General features: G+C 41.3%; 2 protein-coding genes and 1 long non-coding RNA gene across 3 annotated transcripts in view; all 3 read right to left on the bottom strand.

Annotated features, from left to right (window-relative positions):
- LOC135245706 (NACHT, LRR and PYD domains-containing protein 5-like) overlaps nucleotides 1-21,649 on the bottom strand; it is a 281,523-nt gene that overhangs the window by 250,329 nt on the left and 9,545 nt on the right. The gene's annotated exons all lie outside the window — the stretch shown is intronic.
- LOC135245721 (NACHT, LRR and PYD domains-containing protein 12-like) overlaps nucleotides 1-21,649 on the bottom strand; it is a 76,516-nt gene that overhangs the window by 48,125 nt on the left and 6,742 nt on the right. The gene's annotated exons all lie outside the window — the stretch shown is intronic.
- On the bottom strand, nucleotides 3,996-5,091 carry LOC135245770 (uncharacterized). Its single transcript, XR_010327393.1, has 3 exons — nucleotides 5,052-5,091; nucleotides 4,258-4,304; nucleotides 3,996-4,027 (listed from the first exon to the last, which is right to left on the bottom strand). It is a non-coding gene; the product is annotated as an uncharacterized LOC135245770 (long non-coding RNA).

Here is a 21,649-nt window from a genome sequence, read left to right as displayed (position 1 = left end):
TTATAACATGGCAAACTCAAGCCAAACAGGCAACAACAGATGGGCATATTGACCTGCTAAATTTAACATTACTTAGTAATACGAGTAGTCACACAATGTAGTGTGTCCAACTTTACGTTTATAAAGGTTTACTAAAACATCCCGTTTTTATTTTTAAAAACATTAACACAAAATGATGGACCTCAGTGCATCGCAACAACAGACACATTGTACAACAGGTACATTGGTCAGATAAATTTTCCATTACTCAAAGATCATTCCCTGGATCCCTCGCACTTCTAAAGCAAATCACACAACGTAATTGTGTCCAACCTCACATGGGGAAAATAAAGGCTCACAAAAACATCCCCTTCTACTATATGGGATCAAAACAGGATGATACAAAATAAAACAAACAGTAAATAAAGTGAGGAGGAAACAGTGGAAAGGGAGTATAATACAGAACTAGGACTCAAACTAGGATATTGCAGTAGGCTATACTTACATTTCTTTGGATACAACAGGTAGGCTAATTCTATTTCTTTGCACCGAGCCAGTTGCTTAAACAGACATGACTGTTTACGTTGTCGGACGACAGGGCAGCTCCCTTCTTCTGAACAATATTCCCAGACAATGAAAAACTGCGTTCACGCTGTTTTACTCGGGAAATCATGGATTCCCACAGAAAACGCTGCTTTATTTTATTGTTAAGGAGTATATTAAATGAGTAAATAGAGTGAAACCGTGAAACTAGTTAGGCTGCAGTAGTACTGAAATGTAAATATGGCATCACTGTCAGGTGTTTCGTTATATCATTTGCAGCATTTATTTCTGAGCAAAATTACGTTTTCTAGCTAAGCTGGTTAGCGAAAAAAGTTGCTGATGGATATCGTAACTTTTAAATTTCATATATTGCTATAATGAATGGGAAACATAAACGATACTAACGCATACCACATAATCACACACCCAAATGAAAGTGCATGAAAAGCCTAAATACACCATTTTTCTTTCTTACCACGAACGTGCGTTAAAAAAATTAGTGGCGTTAAAACGAATTTGCGTTAACGCGTTATTAACGCGTTGACTTTGACAGCCCTAATTAAAATGTAAAAAAAATCACATTTAGACAGCAAGTGCTTAACCTGAACCTGCTAAAATATCATACTCTTCTGTACAGGGTTTAAGCTGTACTGAGGTTAATATTGGGCACAGTTGAAATTGCACTGGTAAGGCATTGGTCAAGGAAGGTTGCAAGTGTGTCGACGTGTGTGTGGGTGATTGGGTGAGAGTGTGTTTTGTGTGCGTGAATATGTGAATGTGTGTGTATGCATGCGTACGTTTGTGGGAGTGACTGTGGATGTGAACATGTGTGTGTGTATGTGTGTGAGTGCATGAGTATGAGTGTGCCCGGGTTGTGTGTGTGTATGGGTAAGAGGATGTGTGTGTGTGTGTGTGTGTGTGCGTGCATGTGCATAAATGTATGTGCATGTGCATGAGTGAGAGTATGATTGAGTGCATGAGTATGTGTGTGTGTGCACACAGGTGCGTGTGTGTAGGGTAAGAGAATGTGTGTGTGTGTGTGCACGCAAGTATGTGTGTGTGCATATGTGAGAGTATGACTGAGTGCATGAGTATGTGTGTGTGTGCACACAGGTGTGTGTGTGTATGGGTAAGAGAAAGTGTGTGTCTGTGTGAATGTGTATGTGACTGTGTATTTGAGTGTGTGTGCGTGCAAGAGAATGAGTGTATGTATGTGTGTGTGTGCGTGAGAGTGCCTTTGTGAATGTGTGTGTGTTTATACGTGTGTGTGTGTGTGTCTGTATGGGTATGAGAATATTTGTGTATACATGTGTATATGGCGTGTGCACGCATATATGTGTGTGCATGAGTATGTGCGTGTGTGCGTATGGGTAAGAGAATGTGTGTATTTATACATGTGTGTGCGTGCGTGCGTATGGGAATGAGAATGTGTGTGTGTTGACACATGTTTGTGTTTGTGCGTGAGTACATGAGTGTGTGTGTTTGCGAATGTGTGTGTCTGTATACTGTATGTGAGTGTGTGAGTGAGAGAAAAAGTGTGTGTGTATGAGTGCGTGTATGTGTGCATGCGCGTGTGTGTGTGTGTGTGAGATTGTGTGTGTCCGTGTGTAGGTGTGTGTGAGTGACTGGGTGTGAGAGAGTGTGCGTGCGTAGGTGTGTGAGTGCGTGTGCATGAGTAAACATGAGTGTATGTATTTGTGAGTGCGTGTGCATGACTGAGAGAGAAAGGGTGTGTGTGAGAGTATGTGTGTGTGTGATGGAGTGTATGTGAGAGAGAGAGTGTGTGTAGATGTGTGAGTGCATGTGTGTGAGTCTAGGTGCATATGAGTGTGTGTATATATATGTGTGAGTGTGTGATTGAGTGTGTGTGTACGTGTATATGAGTGTGTGTGTGATGTTATGAAGTGTGTGTGTGTGTAATTATGTGTGTGGTGTGTGTGTGTGTGGTAGTGTGTGTGGTGTGTGATGAGGTGTGTGTGTGTAATGAGGTGTGTGTATATATATGTGTGTGTGTGTGTGTGTGTGTGTGTGAATGTGTGTATATATTGTGTGTGTGTGTGTGTGTGTGTGTGTGTGCAATGTGTAGTGTGTGTATGCTGTGTGTGTGTGTGTGCAGTCGCATGTGTGTGTCTCACTCCAGTTAGAGAGGGACACTGAGGAGTGTGTGTGTGACACTGTTTGTGTCTCTGCAGATGTATGTGTGTGTGCGTGAGTGCATGGGTTTGTGTGTGCGCGTATTTGTGTGAATGTGTGTGATGTGAGTGTGTGTGTGTGAATGGTGTGTGTGTGTGATGATGAGGGAGTGTGTGTGAGTGACTGAGATATGAGAGATGGAGAAAGTGATGTGTGTGTGCATATGGTTATGAGCTGTGTGTACGTATGCATGTTGTGTGTGCAGCAGAGTGCACTGGTGAATGTGTGTGTTGTGTGTGAAGAGAGATGTGTGTGTAGTTGTAGTGTGTGTGTGAGCACTGTGTGTGATTGGGTGTGAGAGTGATTGGGTGTGAGAGTAGTGTGTAGAGTGTGTGTGTGTGTGAATGTGCGTGCGTAGGTGTGTGAGTGCGTGTGCATGAGTGTACATCAGTGTGTGTATTTGTGAGTGCGTGTGCATGAGTGTGAGAAGCAAGGGTGTGTGTGAGAGTATGTGTGTGTGTGGTGTGTGTGGTGTATGTGTCTATGTGTATCAGTGTGTGTGTATGTGTATATGAATGTGGTGTGTGTGTGTGTGAGTGGGTATAGAATGTGGTGTGTGGTGTGTGTCTGAGTGTATGTATGTGTGGTGTGCAGTGTGGGGTCGTAGTGTGTATGCGCACGTATGTGTGTGTGTCCGTGTGTGTGCACATGCATATTTGTGTGCATGTGTGTGAGTGTGTATGCGTGTGTGTCTCTACTCCAGTTGGCAGAGGGACACTGAGGCGTCACACACTTCAAATCCAGCACAGAGGGGTGTGTGTTGAGTGAAGTGTGTGTGGAATCTGTGCAGGAGGGTCAGTGTGTCAGAGTCAGAGACGCTGTAGAAGGACAGAGTGCCGGCCGGACGGTCCACACACACTCCTACCCTGTACACACACACTCCTCTACCATCATCATCATCATCACACACTCCTGCTCTGCGGTAGGGGGGGGGGGCAGGTATGTGTGTTCGGTTATTATTGTGCCAGACAGAGTAACTGAGTTTATCAGAGTGACCGCGCTTAAAGCACCGCAGAATCCAGGAGTTTTTATTCGCTCCAAACATACAGTCAGAACCCCCTCCTTTCCTGCTGATTCCTTTATCTGTCACTGCTATATCAACCCATCCCCCCTCAGACACACTGAACTCAGCCTCCCAGTAACAGCGCTCACACACACTCTCTCTGCACACAACCTGGGCCAGCGCTCAAATCTCTCTGGATGATCAGGATATGGCTCCTCTCTCCCCGGTGTGTGTGTCACCCTCCTGTTCCCCTCAGACAGAGACAGCTTCTGTTTGCTGTGTTTGGATCCAGTGTGAGCTGACAGCCGTCTGCACACCAGAGACATTAATGAGATTAATTATCATTATTAATATTCACCTTATTATGTGTGTGAGAGAGAAAGGACTGTCATAGTACCTCTGTGTGTGTGTTTGTGTACATGTGTGTTTCTGTTTGTGTGTTTATGTGTGTAAGAGAGAAGTCTCTCTCTCTCACACACACACACACACACACAGCAGAGTGTGTATCTATGCAAAGTGTTCTGTCGATACAGACTCACATTTCCTGGGTCCTGGTTTGGTCCTGTTCTCTCCTCCATGGTCCACACTGTAAGAACAGCAGAACAGAATTCTGAATTTTAACCATCCTTTATTTCCACTCTTAACACACCAATGACATCACATATATAAAAACAAAGGCACAATAAAACACAAAACCACGATCATATGAAAAAAACACAAATCTGTCAGAAAGGAAACTTATTCCATTCACTCACCCTGTTCCATGTGCAAAAATAGCTCCTCCCTCCACTGAACATAAAACACCCTTATAACACACACACTCTGAAACACACTCAGGTTCTCCATTGCTTTGTAATACTGAAACTCCACCATCACTGTGTCCCTGATCAAACCCCTAACTACAACAACCACATCTTATTTACTGCAGTGATCCCATGCAGCACCCTCCACAGGAGATCCCCAACTCTCTTGAGTAACGCTGGTTTGTACAGTGCCCTCCATGCCCCCACCCAACTCCTTTTGTGTGTGTGTGTGTGAGGTGCACTATGGAAACTCTCTGTACTTACAGCAGTGTGAGTGTGTCCGTTTAGCAGCAGACAGGCCTCACTCCTGAGTCTCCTGGGTGATTGTGTCTCAGGTCCAGCTCTCAGGTGTGTGTGTGTGTGTGTTTGTGTAGCATTGTGAAACTCTCTGTACTTACAGCAGTGTGAGTGTGTCAGTTTAGCAGCAGACAGCCTCTCACTCCTGAGTCTCCTGGGTGATTGTGTCTCAGGTCCAGCTCTCAGGTGTGGTGTGTGTGTGTGTGGAGGTGCATGTGCTGCTCTGTACTTACAGCAGTGTGAGTGTGTCCAGTTTAGCAGCAGACAGCGCCTCACTCCTGAGTCTCCGGTGATTGTATCTCAGGTCCACTCTAACAAAAGTGAATGTGAAATAACAGTGGCTGTGTGTGTAAGCTGACAGTTGCAGTGGACACACCTTACATCATTAATATAACTAACAGGCTGTGTGTGTCAGACATAGCAGCAGTTACACACTCTCACTACACATTAATATAAACTAACGGGCTGTGTGTAAACAATACAGTGTACACACCTTACTACAGCGATGTGAGGTGGTATTAAACTAACAGGCTGTGTGTCAAAAAATCAGCAGCTGTTACACACCTTACACACATTATATAAACTAACAGGGCTGTGTGTCAAACACATAGCAGTGTGTTACACACCTTACACACATTAATATAAACTAACAGGGCTGTGTGTGTCAAACACATAGCAGTGTGTTACACACCTTACACACATTAATATAAACTAACAGGGCTGTGTGTGTCAAACACATAAAACTGTGTTACACACCTTACACACATTAACATAAACTAACTGGGCTGCGTGTGTCAAACACAAGCAGTGTGTTACACACCTTACACACATTAATATAAACTAACAGAGCTGCGTGTGTCAAACACATAGCAGTGTGTTACACACTTTACACACATTAATATAAACTAACAGGGCTGGTGTGTCAAACACAAGCAGTGTGTTACACACCTTACACACATTAAATAACTAACAGGCTGTGATCAACACATAGCAGGTGTTACACACTACAGCCATAATATCTAACAGGGCTGTGTGTGTCAAACACATAGCAGTGTGTTACACACCTTACACACATTAATATAAACTAACAGGGCTGTGTGTGTCAAACACATAGCAGTGTGTTACACACCTTACACACATTAATATAAACTAACAGGGCTGTGTGTGTCAAACACATAGCAGTGTGTTACACACCTTACACACATTAATATAAACTAACAGGGCTGTGTGTTCAAACACATAGCAGTGTGTCACACTACACATTAATATAAACTAACAGGCTGTGGTGTCAAACCCTCACAGCTCAATATAAAATAACAGGGCTCTGGAATTAATCATGCCTATTTAAGAAAATGACCAGTTAAACTAAATTTGAACAGATTCAATTAATTTTCATAATTTTGAAGAATGTATGAATAGAACCGATTTGACGCTTCTCAAAAATATGTTTATTCCAACTGATGTCAGATTTAAAATGTGTTTCTACCAAGAGGAAGAACAGGAAAATGTTGCTTTATTTCTGTGAAGAAAAATAACTCTCTTGTCTATTTTAACATTAAAAACATTAGTAATATCAGTGCTATATTTAGTCATTATTAACATTAGTGCTGTATTGTGTCACATTGGAACCCTTTTTGATTGAAGGGGTTTGTGTTTGTACTCACCCCAGTCTCTGCACTTTACAGTGTGGGTCCTCCAGTCCAGCAGAGAGCGCTCTCACTCCTGAATCCTGCAGCTCATTGTCTCTGAGCTCCAGATCTCTCAGCTCTGAGTGAGGAGAGCGCAGGACTGAGGCCAGAACATCACAGCAGCCCTCTGTGAGATTACACCAACCCAGCCTGTGGAGAGACCACACACACACACACACACACACACACACACACACACACACACACACACACACACACACACACACACACACACACACACACACATACAACCACACACAAACACACACACAATTGAAATTCACTGCTAATTGTCACACTGTGCACCTTGGCAGCAGATAAATGTGGAATTTCCTATTTGTACAGTACGTGCATTCCTGGGATGTACACAGTACACACAAAAACAGGAAGAGTTTATATTAATTACGTTCATAAAGTATTCTGACTAATCCACAAAAAAAGGTTATCACTTGGCTCAATTAACAAAAAATAACTAAAAATAAGGAGCCAATTCAACTCAAGGTTGGGGGCTTCCTGCAAGGATTTCATTAACAAAACTGTTCCATGTTGCGATGATATCACATGGCAAACAACATGATTGCAAACATATTTCATTTGCTAACACAAGAAACTGCACTAGTATGATCACTATGGTGTACTTTACCTCACCTTCAGTCTACAAACATCTTTATATTTTAAAAACATTCAATCTTCATCTAATAATGTAACCAAGGGCAATGAAATACACTGCAGCGCCATCTCTGGCTGCAGAGAACACCACAACTGATTATTGCCATTGACTGGTACTATAGGTATATGGAGGACCAAAATGTAAAATAATAAATAAATAAATGACTCAATAAATGAATTAATGTATAAATAAATAAATAAAAGCAAGAAAATGTAAAATTAATGAATGTACAAATAAATTAATGACAAATCTGACAAAGGGTATTTGCATTTATTTCCATATTTATTTCTTGATTCATTCATTTCTGTGGTTCATTTCCATATTATTTATTGCTTGATTCATTTATTCTGTATAATTTCCTTATTATGTTTTGATTAATTTATGCCTTAATATATATATTTCTGTATTTATTTCTGTATTTTTTCATCCATATGTTAATGAGGGGGCTGTCAATGAAAATGTCATAGTGTCACAATATTTCAATTGGTTGATCGATACCAGAGTACGTAGATTCACTGTACATGCCTTGCTTCAACACCGGTTGCTTTTTACCACATTTACATTAGTAGGGCAGAGCGGGGAAAAAAGTAACACAGATTTTATTTTTTTGGTTAGGTAGTGCAGCTTGAGTGACGTATTTCAGGATAAACACTCAGAATGACCCTTGCTTTCTCTCCAACGAAAGGTAAGGGATTTTGATAAACATTTTGGGAGATATTGCCAAATAAAAGTTTGTTTTGGTGATATGTAAGCACATTGTTTTACCATAAGTATTTTTTGGGTGCTGTAATGTGTGTGCATATCAAAGGATCCAAATGTATGTAATCGTAAACAGTCTTTTCGTGACTAACAGATTGCATATTTTTGATAGAGCAATCAGCTCCACCTGCAGGATTAAGACATGCACGCAGACTCACAGAGCAAGGGAACATAACAGGATCGAAAAGGGAAGACATTCAACGGGAACTGCAGAATAATGCTGGGATAACTTCAGAAGGGAAAAGAACAGGACCACATAGAAGAGTTTATGATAAACTTTACTTTGGAGCTTAAAGAACTGTGGCATACATACAGCACGGCTGCACTCAATCTCCTGAACAAGCTACCTCACTACCTCACTGACGTCTTACATTGGTTGGTATATCCTGTTTCGAAAAGCCTAGGGCTCCACCTAGTGGATAACCTGACTACACTACAAATGTACAGTATCGTGATATGTTTTCACCAGTTGGCAATAGGCTATGAAAAACATTTAAATGTAATCAATAGATAGATTAGAAACAGTGTTTGTATCCTAAAACATCAAACTGTATTGAGTTACCTTACTTTGTGTGAACCTTTAAAGGTATTAAAACTTAGGTTAGCTCGCCATGTCAGTTTCTGAATGGCACGTCCCAGAAATTCCATTATGGTATGAAATCATAATTAGGATGTAGGTGTGAATGGTTTCTATTAAAAATGATTAATCTAGTTCTAGTTATATTTTCAGAATTGAGCCAAATAGGAAAACTGTTGTTTCCTATACAGGCAAGAGATAACCAGAGGCTTGAGCCTGGCTGACCTAGCTGAAAATGCTAGTCCTCATTATGTGCTCTTTTGTGTGGATGCTTTGACAGTTTGTTCCAGGTAGCTGCATCACAGAGATTGACCCTGTAGTGTTCAGCCATTTGGAGGAAGTGGCTCTTCGCCTGAATGTTTCACTCCATAATTCAGATTACGCCAGATCAATTGGATGCCCTTCTCACAAACTGCCTGAGGAAGCACTGGAGAGTTATTTATTAGTTGGTTTGTCTGTTCATCATGTTGCAGCATAATTAATTAACAATGAATCCCTTGCATGTCCACTTCCCATGAGTTCTCAATAGCATGCTTAGCAGGGTGATCTACACTAGATCATTTAAACTTAATACACTTATGCACAGCAAGTTTTATCCATCTATGCCTCAGTGGTATTTCTCCCATCTCATTAGTAATGCATTAATTGGTGTTGTTCTGAGTGCCCCACAGCATATCCTCAAAGCTTTTGCCTGTTTAACTTGTGATGCCAGGAAAGGAATTGGGGTGCTGTCCACCAGGGGGCAGCATCGGCCCTACAGAGAGGTATTGCTGCAGCTGTGGCCCATTACCTAACCATGGGCTCTATAAGAGGCCTAGCTTCCAGGCCTAGGGGAGGGTGCTTATTATGGACTGGCAGTTATGCTGTGGAGCGTGGCATATAGGCAATAATGACCTGTGCTCTATAGCAGTGAGGTCTCCTTGTGTTCCTGCTATATAATGACCCTGTGCTCTTATAGCAGTGATCTCCTTGGTTCTGCTATAGTCAGACCCTGTGTCTATTAGCAGTGAGGAGTCTCCTTGTGTTTCTGCTATATAATGACCCTGATGCAACCTCTACCTTCTGCCTAGCAAGATAAGTAAAGCCAACTGCTGTAGAATTTAAATGTTCTGAAATCCAGACTTTAGCTTTGGACTGGAACCACAGAAGAGTGACAAAACTAAGTGATGTAACACTGCACCTAAACAGCAGTTTGCATGTTGATCAGATTGACACTCTTCCCTAAGATGTACACACATACCCTATCGACCAATAGTTTATTTACCAACAGTAATAATATTTGATTTTATGCTCAATATCTTCAGAAACGCCACAACCCTGTAGCACACACGGTGTGTAATGATGAAGGAGTACAACTCATCTTCATCACAAGGTCAGCATGAGAAAGAGAGTGGGGTATAATTAGAGCTGCCGGATTGATTTATTTCCTTACGCAAAAATTAGTGAAGCCATTCAAACCGTATGTAACCGCCATTAAAAAATAATAATTTAAACCTCCGGCTACAATTTCGTTTTTTACTTTCAAGTACATTTCTGGAATGGCTGTTTCCAGGAAATAGGTTCTGCCCGGCAGTTCATACTGCTTGTCGAAGGACTGAAGCATAGCTCGGAATGATGGCTTTCCTACAGTCCGGAAGGGCACCATCTCCACAACCAAATACTTTGTTACAGTTGTTGTAAGTGCTCGCCACTTGTTGCTGTCCCGGTTGTATTTAGTCACTCTGGCAAATGCCTCTGAGACTCCTAACTGACGTAGTGCCGAGCCGGTACCTCCCGAGGTAGATGGGTGCCTTTCATTGCATCGTATAACGGACGATGAGTGGTCCTAAGATGCGATGCTAGATTTGTCCTGTTTCCTCGCATGACGTTGATTTTCTTGCTGCAAATGCGGCACACTGCCTCATCCAAATTCTTTGGCTTTCCATCTTCATCGGGCTCAAAGCCAAAATGTTCCCAAACAGGAGAAGTAACGTTGGGTTTCGCTACAAGATCCATGTTTTTAGCCTAATTTGAAGCGAAAACTTTCCGTAGCCAACAGTTGCAAAGCACGTTCTGGGTGACACATTCTCTGATCAGAACGTTAACTGCACAACTGTAGTGAACTTTAACACATGGAGTGAAGAAAATGGCTACACAATTATAATTATAATTATTTTAAAATTGCATTGCATTTATTTCAGATCACAACTTTTACAAGTAAAATTGGAACATAAACAATTGGCCTAAAATAAACGGGAAAAAACAAAACCCAGCGGTGAAGCGGTGATCAGCTTGACTCTGCGGTGGACGTGATGTGATTGCGTTACCACGGTAATGCAGTAACCGCGGCAGCTCTAGTTTGCCGGCCACTGACCTGTGTTCAAAGCCTCTCTAACTACTCTGAGAACACTGTCCTCTAGCTGCGCTTCTCGCAAGTCTTCTCGGGTGAACTGTTCTAGCTGACCCAAATTGAGATGAGTTGCAAAAGCATACAGCTCAGGAACACCTTCTGCTGGAACACCTAGTTTGTCTGCCAAGTGCACATCACTGTCACTAGACTCCTGCACATGCACACGACCACAAATCGCCTTCACATCACCCTGTGAAAGGTTTCTCCACGTCTCAGTGTCCAGTTTCGGGAAAGCAAATCAGCCTCAACATTGACCTTCTCAGGGCGATATTTTACTTCAAAATCGTATGTGGCTAGGGCAGCAAGCCACCTATGCCCTGTAGCATTAAGTTTCCCTGTCGTCAACACGTGATTGCGTTTCCGGTAATGCAGTAACCGCGGTAGCTCTAGTGTAAGTATGGATTTCATTAGAGTGCAGAGCAGGTAGTGAATAATGGGGATGGATGAAGACTGCAATATATGACAGAAGTGAATCCAGAAGTCGGTGGAAACCTGGCAAATGAAACTCAATACAGCTCAATGTAAAGTTCTACATGTGGGAAATAAAAACATCAGGCTAGATTACTTTATGGGAGGAACGACATTGGAATGTGCTCAATTTTGGGAGTAATAGTTGATCAAAACCTTTCAGGTTCTAGGCACTGTGCTGTTGCAGTAAAGAAGCCAACAGGATGCTGGGATAGTAGTGAGTATAAATCAAGGCTCCAGAGTGCGACCATTTTGGTTGAACATGCGACCAAAAATCTGTCAAGTGCGACTAAACATTTTCATTGGTCGCACCGGTGCACCTGACATTTAGCAGGTCTGTCTCTGTGTGTGTAGCGTTATTTTTTCCCACCCGCATTCTGCGAAGACCCGCCCCTACTCTGCCTCTGATTGGCTCTGACCCTGATATTCTTCTTGCTGAATGCGGTGGGAAAAAAATAAGGCGTGTGTGTATTAGTGATGTGGGATGCGTTATATCCGGGCCCACGGTTAATCACGATCGGGCGACATAATAACATTCTGATTAATAGCGGAGGGTTAGGTGGTGAAATAATACACATTAATGAGAAAATATTAATTACATTCTCTAAAATGTGAACATATTTTAAGCTTCATTTTTCGTCAGGCGGAATTAGCAGACTAGACTCTCGTTGCCTAATTGCGGGGTCCATTTGTCTTAAGCAGCAATGGAGGCAAAAAGATCGAGAGAAAATTTAAAAAGGAGAATTAAAAAAAGGAAGGGCAGAAAAGTTCCGTGTGGGAGCGATTTAGTGAATGACGAGTCAAGTGCTGGGTATGTCATATGCAACAGCTGCGAAATAATGAGAAATAGCGGTAATGTGTGATCGGGTGCGGGTCTCTAAATCGGAGAAAATAATTTGTTCGGGTGGGTGGCGGGTGGATGATTTATGCGTACATGTGGATTCGGATGACGTCAGAGCCGATCCGCGCATCACTAGTGTGTGTGTGTGAAACCGCGCCCTGTACTCCTCCGGGAGCAGCGCACACTTTTATTTGAGTTATTTGAGTTTGATTTATTTATTTGAGTTTGTCAAGCACTTTAAACATCAGCACTTTTTAAGTTTATTTTTTAAACAATTGAGGTTATTGCCATTTCTTGTTTGTGCTGTGATTTAAATAAAGAAAAACATTTATCTGCACCTTTATTCCTGTTTACAATCATTTACATAATGTGTTAAGAAATTACCAATGTGTATGGGAACTGACAAAAAAGGTAACACTTAAAATGTATTATTATGCTGCCAAAAGGCGTGGTGAAAAATTTTGGGTCTAACTAAATTATGTGCTGGTGCACCTAAATGAAAAAGTTAGCGCACCAGTGCAACCAATGTAAAAAGTTAGTCTGGAGCCCTGTAAATCCAAGGAAGTTATACTTATTTTATACAATACCTTTGTCAGACCACTCTTAGTGAATTGTGTGCAGTTCTGGGGACTGTACTACAAGAAAGATATAGAGGATCTGGAAAAGGTTGAAAGAAGGGAAACCAAACTGGTTCCTGGTATGAAAGATAAAAGTTTTGAGGAAAGACTTCAGATGCTTAACTTCTTCAAGCTTAGTAAAAGTAGACTCATGGTTATTTGATTGGTCTTTAAATTCATAAAGGATCAACAAAGTGAACTCAAGAGTTCTTCAGGTTAGCTCTGTTAGTATGACGAGGCATAAAGGAAATTAGCAAAGGTAAATTCCACCGACGTTAGGAAGTATTTTTCACAAGATAGTCACTGTGTAGAATACTGCCATGTCATGTGAGAGGCAGAAACTCTGGGGTTGTCAAGACCAGGCTTGATACGATGCTGGATACTATCTAGTTTGTAGGTAAACCAAGCACTAGTGGTAGGTAGGAAAATGGCGACATGTCTGGCTGAATGGCCTATCTCATCGCTAGAAAATTTATGATGTAATATTTACTGTCATCATGTTAGATAGTCACTGTGATAACAGTCACTGACATGGTCAAACATGCAATCATGCATACTCATCATTAGTTCCCGACGCCTACACGCCAGTATGTACCGTGAGCTAATTCTCACAGTCACGACACTCTCTTATGGTCACACATCCATACTACCAGTCTCGTTACATGGACTCTCAGTGCACAAAGCAGTTCATCTAATCTCCAGTTATGTCTAGTCCAGTCTCTGTAGTTTACAGTTTGGACTCATCAGTCCACACAAGCAGCTTCACTCTGAACTCAGGTTATTGTAGCTGAGGTCCAGATTCTCAGGGTGAGTTTGATGACTGAAGAGCAAGGCACAATTTCACAGGACTTCTGTAGAGGTCACACTGTTCAGTCTGCAAAAAGAGTTGTATTATTATTGTATGTTAAATAGTCAATATACTGTAAATCTGATTGTTGAACAGTAATCCATGAGTGATGAAAGTGATATTAGATTTAAAGTTACTGATGCTCTGAGGAAAATGTACTTTGCTACAATCTCCAACTGCAGCACAGTTTGGGCCTGAAATTAGAGTCCTGTTGGACAGAACTCTGACAGTTCTCAGATGAAATTCTTACCAAATGGCCCTTTCTTCTGACATTTGGCACAGATACAACCAAAAGTTAGATCAATTGATCAGCCACTCAGATCCAAACCACGTAGCTCTCAGGTTATGGATTAGTACTTAGGCTCTGTTGTTAACAGGTATTGCTGGTAATCTGTAATAACTACCAGGACTATGCAAGGTACCATTCAGCCAGAATATAAAGCCAGATTATTCAGAATACTAGAATGCAACATGAGTCTGTTCACATTAACAGGACTTATCAGCTGTCTGAGCAATTTACTCAAACCATGTTGCGTGCATCTGACGTCTCTTCGTACAGAAATACAACATCCCCTGTCTTGCTTAAACCAACCAAAGTAATGCAGAAAACTGAAATAAAATATGTGTATGGCTTAGTGCTGTTTACCTTTTTGTTGGAAAGTATACAATTGAGAAAGCACAATAAAAGCCGTTCATTAAACAGTGCAAAGTGATCTGTCACTTACCAGACTGTAGCAGTTGTCGTTTTCAGGTTAATAAACATGAGAGTATCGTTCTGTGCAAACCCGTATGTAGAATGTTAATATCCTGAGTTCCTTGTTGAATATATAATTATTGCTGTCAAGAGCCATTTGCTTTTCAGTTAGAAACTTCAAACCTTTACAATAGCCAGATAAGCCACAGAATTACCTCAAAAACAGGCACTTTAACAGTCCCCTGAGAAGACCTCACCCTGACACCCATCCTACAATTCCTCTACCTTCCTGTTTTCACTCTGTCTACAGGCACTATTGGATTCTGGGTCAGCCTACACCAGAATAAAGCAGAGACCAGGGTGGCACTACTGGCCTTGTAACATGGTGCATTTACTGCCTGACCTAATCTCACAATACAGTAACACAAACATTTCATTCATAACCACACTTGCCTCTCCCAAACCAAACCCAGCATTACATTAATCATAATGTTGAAATATCTCATCTTCTTGAACAATACAAGAGGGGTACAGACTGAGCAGGCTCTCTCTGGTCATCTCCCACTCACAAATTATCTATGCATGGACTAGGGATAAAAGGGGGATTCTTCCCCCCTTTTGAAAAACATGGATTTGATTCAATCAACATTTGTCCTTAACTGACTGACATTTAAAAGGAGGGATTCTTTTTTCTACACAAACACAGTTCAAACTACTTCACCAAACTGAGTTAGATAAGAATAAGTGTAACACTTGTGTTTACTTGTCCAAGTCAAAGTTAAGGACAAATGTTAGTTCAATAAAGACCATAGGGGTTTGTATGGCTAATCTGCAAAAAATCAGACCTTGTTATTCTACTAATAATGCGGCTGACCAAACTCAGCTAAAAATTGGATTAATTAATATCAGATCACTAGCCCCTAAGGCAACTCTTGTAAATGAATTAATTACTGATCACCAAGTTGAAATCTTATGTGTAACTGAAACTTGGCTTAAAACTGTATATTGCCTTAAATGAATCCACCCCTCCTGGCTACAGCTATACTCACGTTCCCGTCTGACGGTCGTGTGTGGTGTTGCTGCTGTATATCATTTTAATTTTTTTGCTACTTTGAAATCCGGCTTCAAATGTAACTTTTTTGAAGTGCTTGTTCTCAGTTTTGCACATCCAGACAAAAAAGCAGTCAGTTTTATCCTTGCAATTGTATACAGGCCACCAGGGCCATACAGTGGCTTTTTACTTGAGTTTGCTGATTTCCTTTCCAGCCTGGTTGTTAATTCAGATAAAGTAGTAATTGTAGGGGACTTCAATATTCACATGGATAGTGAAGGTGATCCTCTCAGATCAGCACTCTTGTCTATCACTGAATCTATTGGCTTCGATCAACATATACATCAGTCCACACATTCTCATAACCATACTCTTGATCTGGTCTTAACTTATGATACAGAAATAGCAAATATAGCAGTTATGCCTAAAAACCCTGTGCTATCAGACCATTATTTAATTACTTTCCAACTTTCACAAGTCTGTCATGTGTCACCAGATCCTTCATTCTACCTTATCTGTAAGCTTTCCTCCAGGACTGCAAATGCTTTTATTAATGAGCTCCCAGGCTCATTTGTGCACTGTGGGGATTTTCTTGGCTCCCACCCAAACACATACAAAAATGCAAGCATTAGCTCAATTGATCAGCTGACAGACAACATAAATTACGTACTTTCCAGAACCCTGGATACTATCGCACCTCTTAAGAAGAGGAAAGTCCCTATAAGAAATTAGCACCCTGGTACAATGACCTCTCCTAACAAGCTTCATGCCAACTTGAGCCAAAATGGCTTCTACTAAATTGCAGGTATTCCCAGGACTGGAAAGACAGTCTACTAACTTATAAACATGCCCTCTCCACAGCACGTCCTCATACTTCTACTTTAATAGATGAAAATAGAAACAATCCTAGGCACCTGTTTAACACTGTTGCTAGGCTGACCAAGAATCAAGTTGATCCATGTGCCTCAATATCATTTAGTAGCAATGTCTTCATGAATTTCTTTGATGACAAAATTATAAAAATCAGGGGCAAGATTCAAAGTTCTCCTACCACCCTCATATAGGGTCTGCCCTTCCATCCTCAACGCATGGATGCAGAATCTTCAGAAGAATCTTCAGAAAGACAGGCGGCCTATCTGAACTCTTTTGCTCCAATAGATCTCATGGAGTTTAATGCCATAGTTAATTCCTCAAAATCTTCTACTTGTCTTCTAGACCCTATCCCTAAGAAGCTTTTCAAGGAGCTATTACCAGTGATTGGAACACCAATGTTACATATTGTCAATGTGTCTTTAGCATCTGGACACATACCACAGACTCTTAAACTTGCAGCCATCAAACCCCTTCTTAAGAAGCCAAACTTGGATGTGAATGACCTGTCTAACTACAGGCTTATCTCGAACCTCCCTTTCTTTCTAAAATACTAGAAAAGGCCATTTCAAAACAACTTGGTTCATTTTTGCACTCCAATCATATATTGGAAGTTTTTCAATCTGGTTTTAGACCCTCTCACAGCACTGAAACAGCCCTGGTCAAAGTACTCAATGACCTACTCCTCGCTTCCGACCATGGCTGCATCTCTGCACTTGTGCTTTTAGACTTAAGTGCAGTATTTGACACAGTTGATCACCTCATCCTTCTGGATAGACTTGAAAATCTTGTAGGCCTCCTTGGACAGGCACTCTCTTGGTTCAGGGTTGCTTTTTATCACTTGAGAAACATCTCAAAAATTCAGAAAATACTGTCCTTACATGATGCAGAAAAGCTAGTTCATGCTTTTGTTACTTCAAGATTAGATTACTGCAATGCTCTTTTGTCTGGATGTGCAAATTCCTCTCTGAAGGGCTCCAGCTAATTCAAAATGCAGCAGCTCGTATTCTCACTAGAACAAGGAGATTCGAGCACATCAGCCCAGTGTTAGCATCGCTTCACTGGTTGCCAGTTAAATTCCAAATAGACTATAAGATACTACTTCTTACCTTTAAAGCCTTACATGGGCTTGCCCCTTTGCACTTAAATGATTTACTTCTTCCTTATATTCCCTCACAAACGCTCTGTTCGCAGGGTGCAGGCCTCCTTGTTATTCCTAGAATATCTAAAAGTACCATAGGTGGTAGAGCCTTCTCCTATCGTGCTCCCCTCCTGTGGAACAAGTTGCCTGCCCATGTTCGGGGCGCAGACACTATCACCTTATTTAAAGCTAGGCTCAAAACATATATTTTTAGTCTCTCTTATATTTGAGAGGCAGGAGTGGGTGGCGGGCATAGCTATAGAGTCTCTGGTAGACTGAGCGGTTAGTGCTGTCACTGGATCATCATTGGTAGTGCTGTGTTAAGCTGAACTGGTCATGGTCTGGTGATGACTGTCTCAAGCCTGCCCTCATGGCTGCGTTGGCCCCTGCCTCTGTTTCCCTTAGCTATGCTGCCATAGCCTTATTCTGCCGGGGTTTTCCTTATCGCACGTGGGCACCTCTGTTTCTTCTGCTCTGCTTGCTAATCTACCATTTGAACCCCTAACAACATTTTTTTTCTCGTCTTCCTCGGCTCTGGGCACCTGCCCGGAGCTCTAGCCCAAGTTTTCTGAGCACCCCCCTGGCCCGCAGCTCCAGCCCTAGACCAGCTAGACCAGCTGGGCACCCCGCCTCCTGCCACTGTTGATTTTCCATAACAAACCGGTGCTGCCCAGCAATGGTTCCCTCTGAGTCAGTTCTGCTCAAGGTTCTTCCTGTATCAGTCAGGGAGTTTCCTTGCACTGTTGCCTAGGCTTACCTTTGGGGCGGTTCTCTGTAAAGCTGCTTAGTGACAAAGCTCCTTTGTTAAAATACAAATGATAAAAAATTGAAATAAAGTGTTGGCCTGTAAAGCAAAGTGAGCCTTGATCTTGTGCCATTTGCCTTGCTTCTCAGCTGTGCCTTGGTCTTTTTGATCACAGTCTTGATCTTGGTCTTGATTCTTTAGCTGCTTATTTTACCATCCTGGGTCACAGTGGGACAGACAAGCTGTGGTTCTGCGGTCTTTCATTCATTTTTCACAATTATATTATTTATTTTCCATGTCTGTCTAATTTGTGTAAAGGAAGTGTAGCTTGTATTTTTATTTGATGGGAATAGTTCATCTTAATACTGTAACATACTATACCTCTTCATTTAAATCTCGATTGTATGTTTGGACCTTATTGATCCATCATTGGTTTGCTAACAAGAATTCATGATGTATTTAATAACTGGTATCTTTAATGATAATATGTAAATTAAATCTAATAAAATACATTTTACATGTTGGATACATTTTTACATTTGATGGTACTTCTGTATTCATTAAATGAGGGCACAATCTGTTAAAATAGCTTGACTCAAAAATCATAATTCTCACTTGCCTGACAATTTTATTGTATTCTATTTTCACTTTAACTATGAAGTGTTTATAAAAACATGCTGTCATTATCTACTTTAATAATTACATAATACTCACATGGCCTTCCTGCAGTTCCTGAGTACTGGTAGCAGTCTCTGATAACCTGCTGCTGATGTGTTGTAGGTCTTCAAGTCAAACTCATCTAGGATCTCCTCTGACATCAGTAACACAAAGGCCAGGGCTGAACATTGGTGTGGTTCCAGCTTTTCATTAGAGAGTTTTCCTGATCTCTGGAAATTCTTGATTTCCTCCACTAGAGAGTTGTCATTCAGTTCATTGAGACAGTGGAACAGATTTATGGTCCTCTCTGCTGAAGATTCTTTGATCCTCTCGAAACTTTTGTCCTAATGTACTGGACTGTTTCCTTAATGCTCTTTGAACTGCTTCCTGTCTTTGTCAGTATTCCTCCTAATAGAGTCTGAATGGAGTCCAGAGAGAGGCCTAGAAGGAATCTGAGGAAAAGGTCCAGGTGTCCATTCTTACTCGCTAAGGCCTGATCCACTGCAGTCCTGTGTAACTCAGACAGCTGCACTCTGTCACTGCGAGGTTTTGATTCTTCTGCTCTGAGTACATTTCTGTTCTCATTCACACATGAATGAAACACAAACAAGGCAGCCAGATACTCCTGAATGCTCAGATGCACAAAGCAGTAGACCTTCTCCTCACCCAACCCACACTCCTCTTTAAAGATCTCTGTGCACACCCCAGAGTACACTGAAGCTTCACTGACATCAATGCCCATCTCTCTCAGGTCCTCTTCATAGAATATCAGATTGCCCCTTTCCAGCTGTAGTAAAGCCAGCTGCCCCAGTTTCAGGATGATTTCTGTATTTGATGCTGACATTTTCTTTGGGGTTGTCTCATTGGTGCCATGATACTTCTCATTCTTCACATTAGTCTGAATGAGCAGGAAGTGTGTGTACATTTCAGTCAGAGTTTTGGGCAGGTCTCCACTCACTTTATCCAACATTGTCTCCAGAACAGTAGCAGAAATCCAGCAGAAGACTGGTATGTGACACATGATGTAGAGACTCCTGGATGACTTTATGTGTGAGATAATTTTGCTGGCCTTGTTCCGATCTCTGATTCTCTTCCTGAAGTACTCCTCCTTCTGTGGGTCATTGAATCCTCGTACCTCTGTCACCTGGTGGACGCACTCAGGAGGGATCTGATTGGCTGCTGCTGGTCGGGAGGTGATCCAGAGGAGGGCAGAGGGAAGCAGATTCCCCTAATGAGGTTGGTCAGCAGCACATCCAATGATGATGACTCTGTTATATCACAGCAAATCTCATTGCTTTGGAAATCTAGAGGAAGTCGACACTCATCCAGACCATCAAAGATGAACACAACTTTGACTTCATCATCTTCAAAACTTTTGATCTCTTTCAGTTGTGGAAAGTATTGCTGCAGAAGTTCCATGAGACTAAATTCTCTCTCCTTTTTCAGATTCAGATCTCGGAAAGGAAGAGTGAAGATGAAATCAATGTCCTGATTGGCTTTTCCATCTGCCCAGTCCAGAATGAACTTCTGCACAGAGACTGTTTTCCCAATGCCAGCGATGCCCTTTGTAAGCACAGTTCTGATTGGTTTCTCTTGTCCAGGTGAAGGCTTAAAGATGTCATTGCAGATGATTGCAGTCTCATGTGTGGTTTGTCTCTTCGATGCTATCTCAATCTGTCTGATCTCATGTTCATCATTGACCCCCCTACTTCCCCCCTCTGTGATGTAGAGCTCTGTATAGATCTCATTGAGGAGGGTCTGGTGGCCCTGCTTTGCTAAACCTTCAAATATGCATTCAAACCTCTTCTTCAGATGAGTTTTCAGTGCCTGCTGGGCTCTTTCTTTGAATTCATCTGAGGAGAGGAAATATGAGAACCAATGTTTAAAATAACAGAAATAGACAAAAAATACTTATGCAGTTTTCACAATGTTTTACACAGCTCTGAAAGTGTTGCACATTAAGTTGTAGCTATACCTATGTAGTTAAATTGTAACTAATTTGGTAACAAGAGGTTATTACTGATTAACGCCAATGTAGGAAACATGGAACAGTTAACAATATTTTTGATTACACATGCGAAACAAGGCCAGCCCTGTTACATCTCTTCTGTTAATATGAAATAATTCTGCATCATGAGGACACATTGTGAAATTAACAGGCAAGGTTTATTTGTTATGTATCATGAAGATATGCCCTATATGCTATAACTGCACCTTCAAGTAAAGTGTTGCCCATACCTCTAGTAGTGTTTCACACTTCTCACAAACTGTTGTACACACAACAATGAAAACATAAAAAGGATTCATTTCCATTTCAACATTCAATTTCTTAATTGTTCATAGTATGATGTGTCTTTATGGTAAATATGGTCTTCATGGGTCATGCAGTAATTTAATTATCTTATAATTATTATGATCGGTGCTCTTTAATCCAGGATAAAACCTCAGGGCAGTCAGTCTGATGGGACAGTGGTTTAGTAACTGGCTTTTGATCCCAAGGCTCCTGGTTTTAAAGTCTTTCGGAAACATTTAATCTCATGTGCATTTGATTGCCCCCATTATTACTGCTGGATGCTATATTTGAATTGAAATGCCTTCCTGTACATGTTGTGTGTGATGTTTTTATATGCAAGACTGTTGATGTAAAACACTATTATCAAAGTGTGAATACTATAAATCAGTACTCTGTTATTTTGTACTCTGTTATATTTGTTGGCTAAACTCATTTCAGCATTCTAATGGCCACAGTAGCAATGAGAGAAAATTCTTACTGTGCTGCTCATCTCTCTCCAGTGGGTCAGTGACATCCTTCTTCTT

The sequence above is a fragment of the Anguilla rostrata genome, chromosome 19, assembly GCF_018555375.3.
Source record: "Anguilla rostrata isolate EN2019 chromosome 19, ASM1855537v3, whole genome shotgun sequence".
In the NCBI taxonomy this organism is placed as follows: Eukaryota; Metazoa; Chordata; class Actinopteri; order Anguilliformes; family Anguillidae; genus Anguilla; species Anguilla rostrata.
Note: the sequence above shows the minus strand (reverse complement) of the source record. Positions and strands in the feature narration are given on the sequence as shown.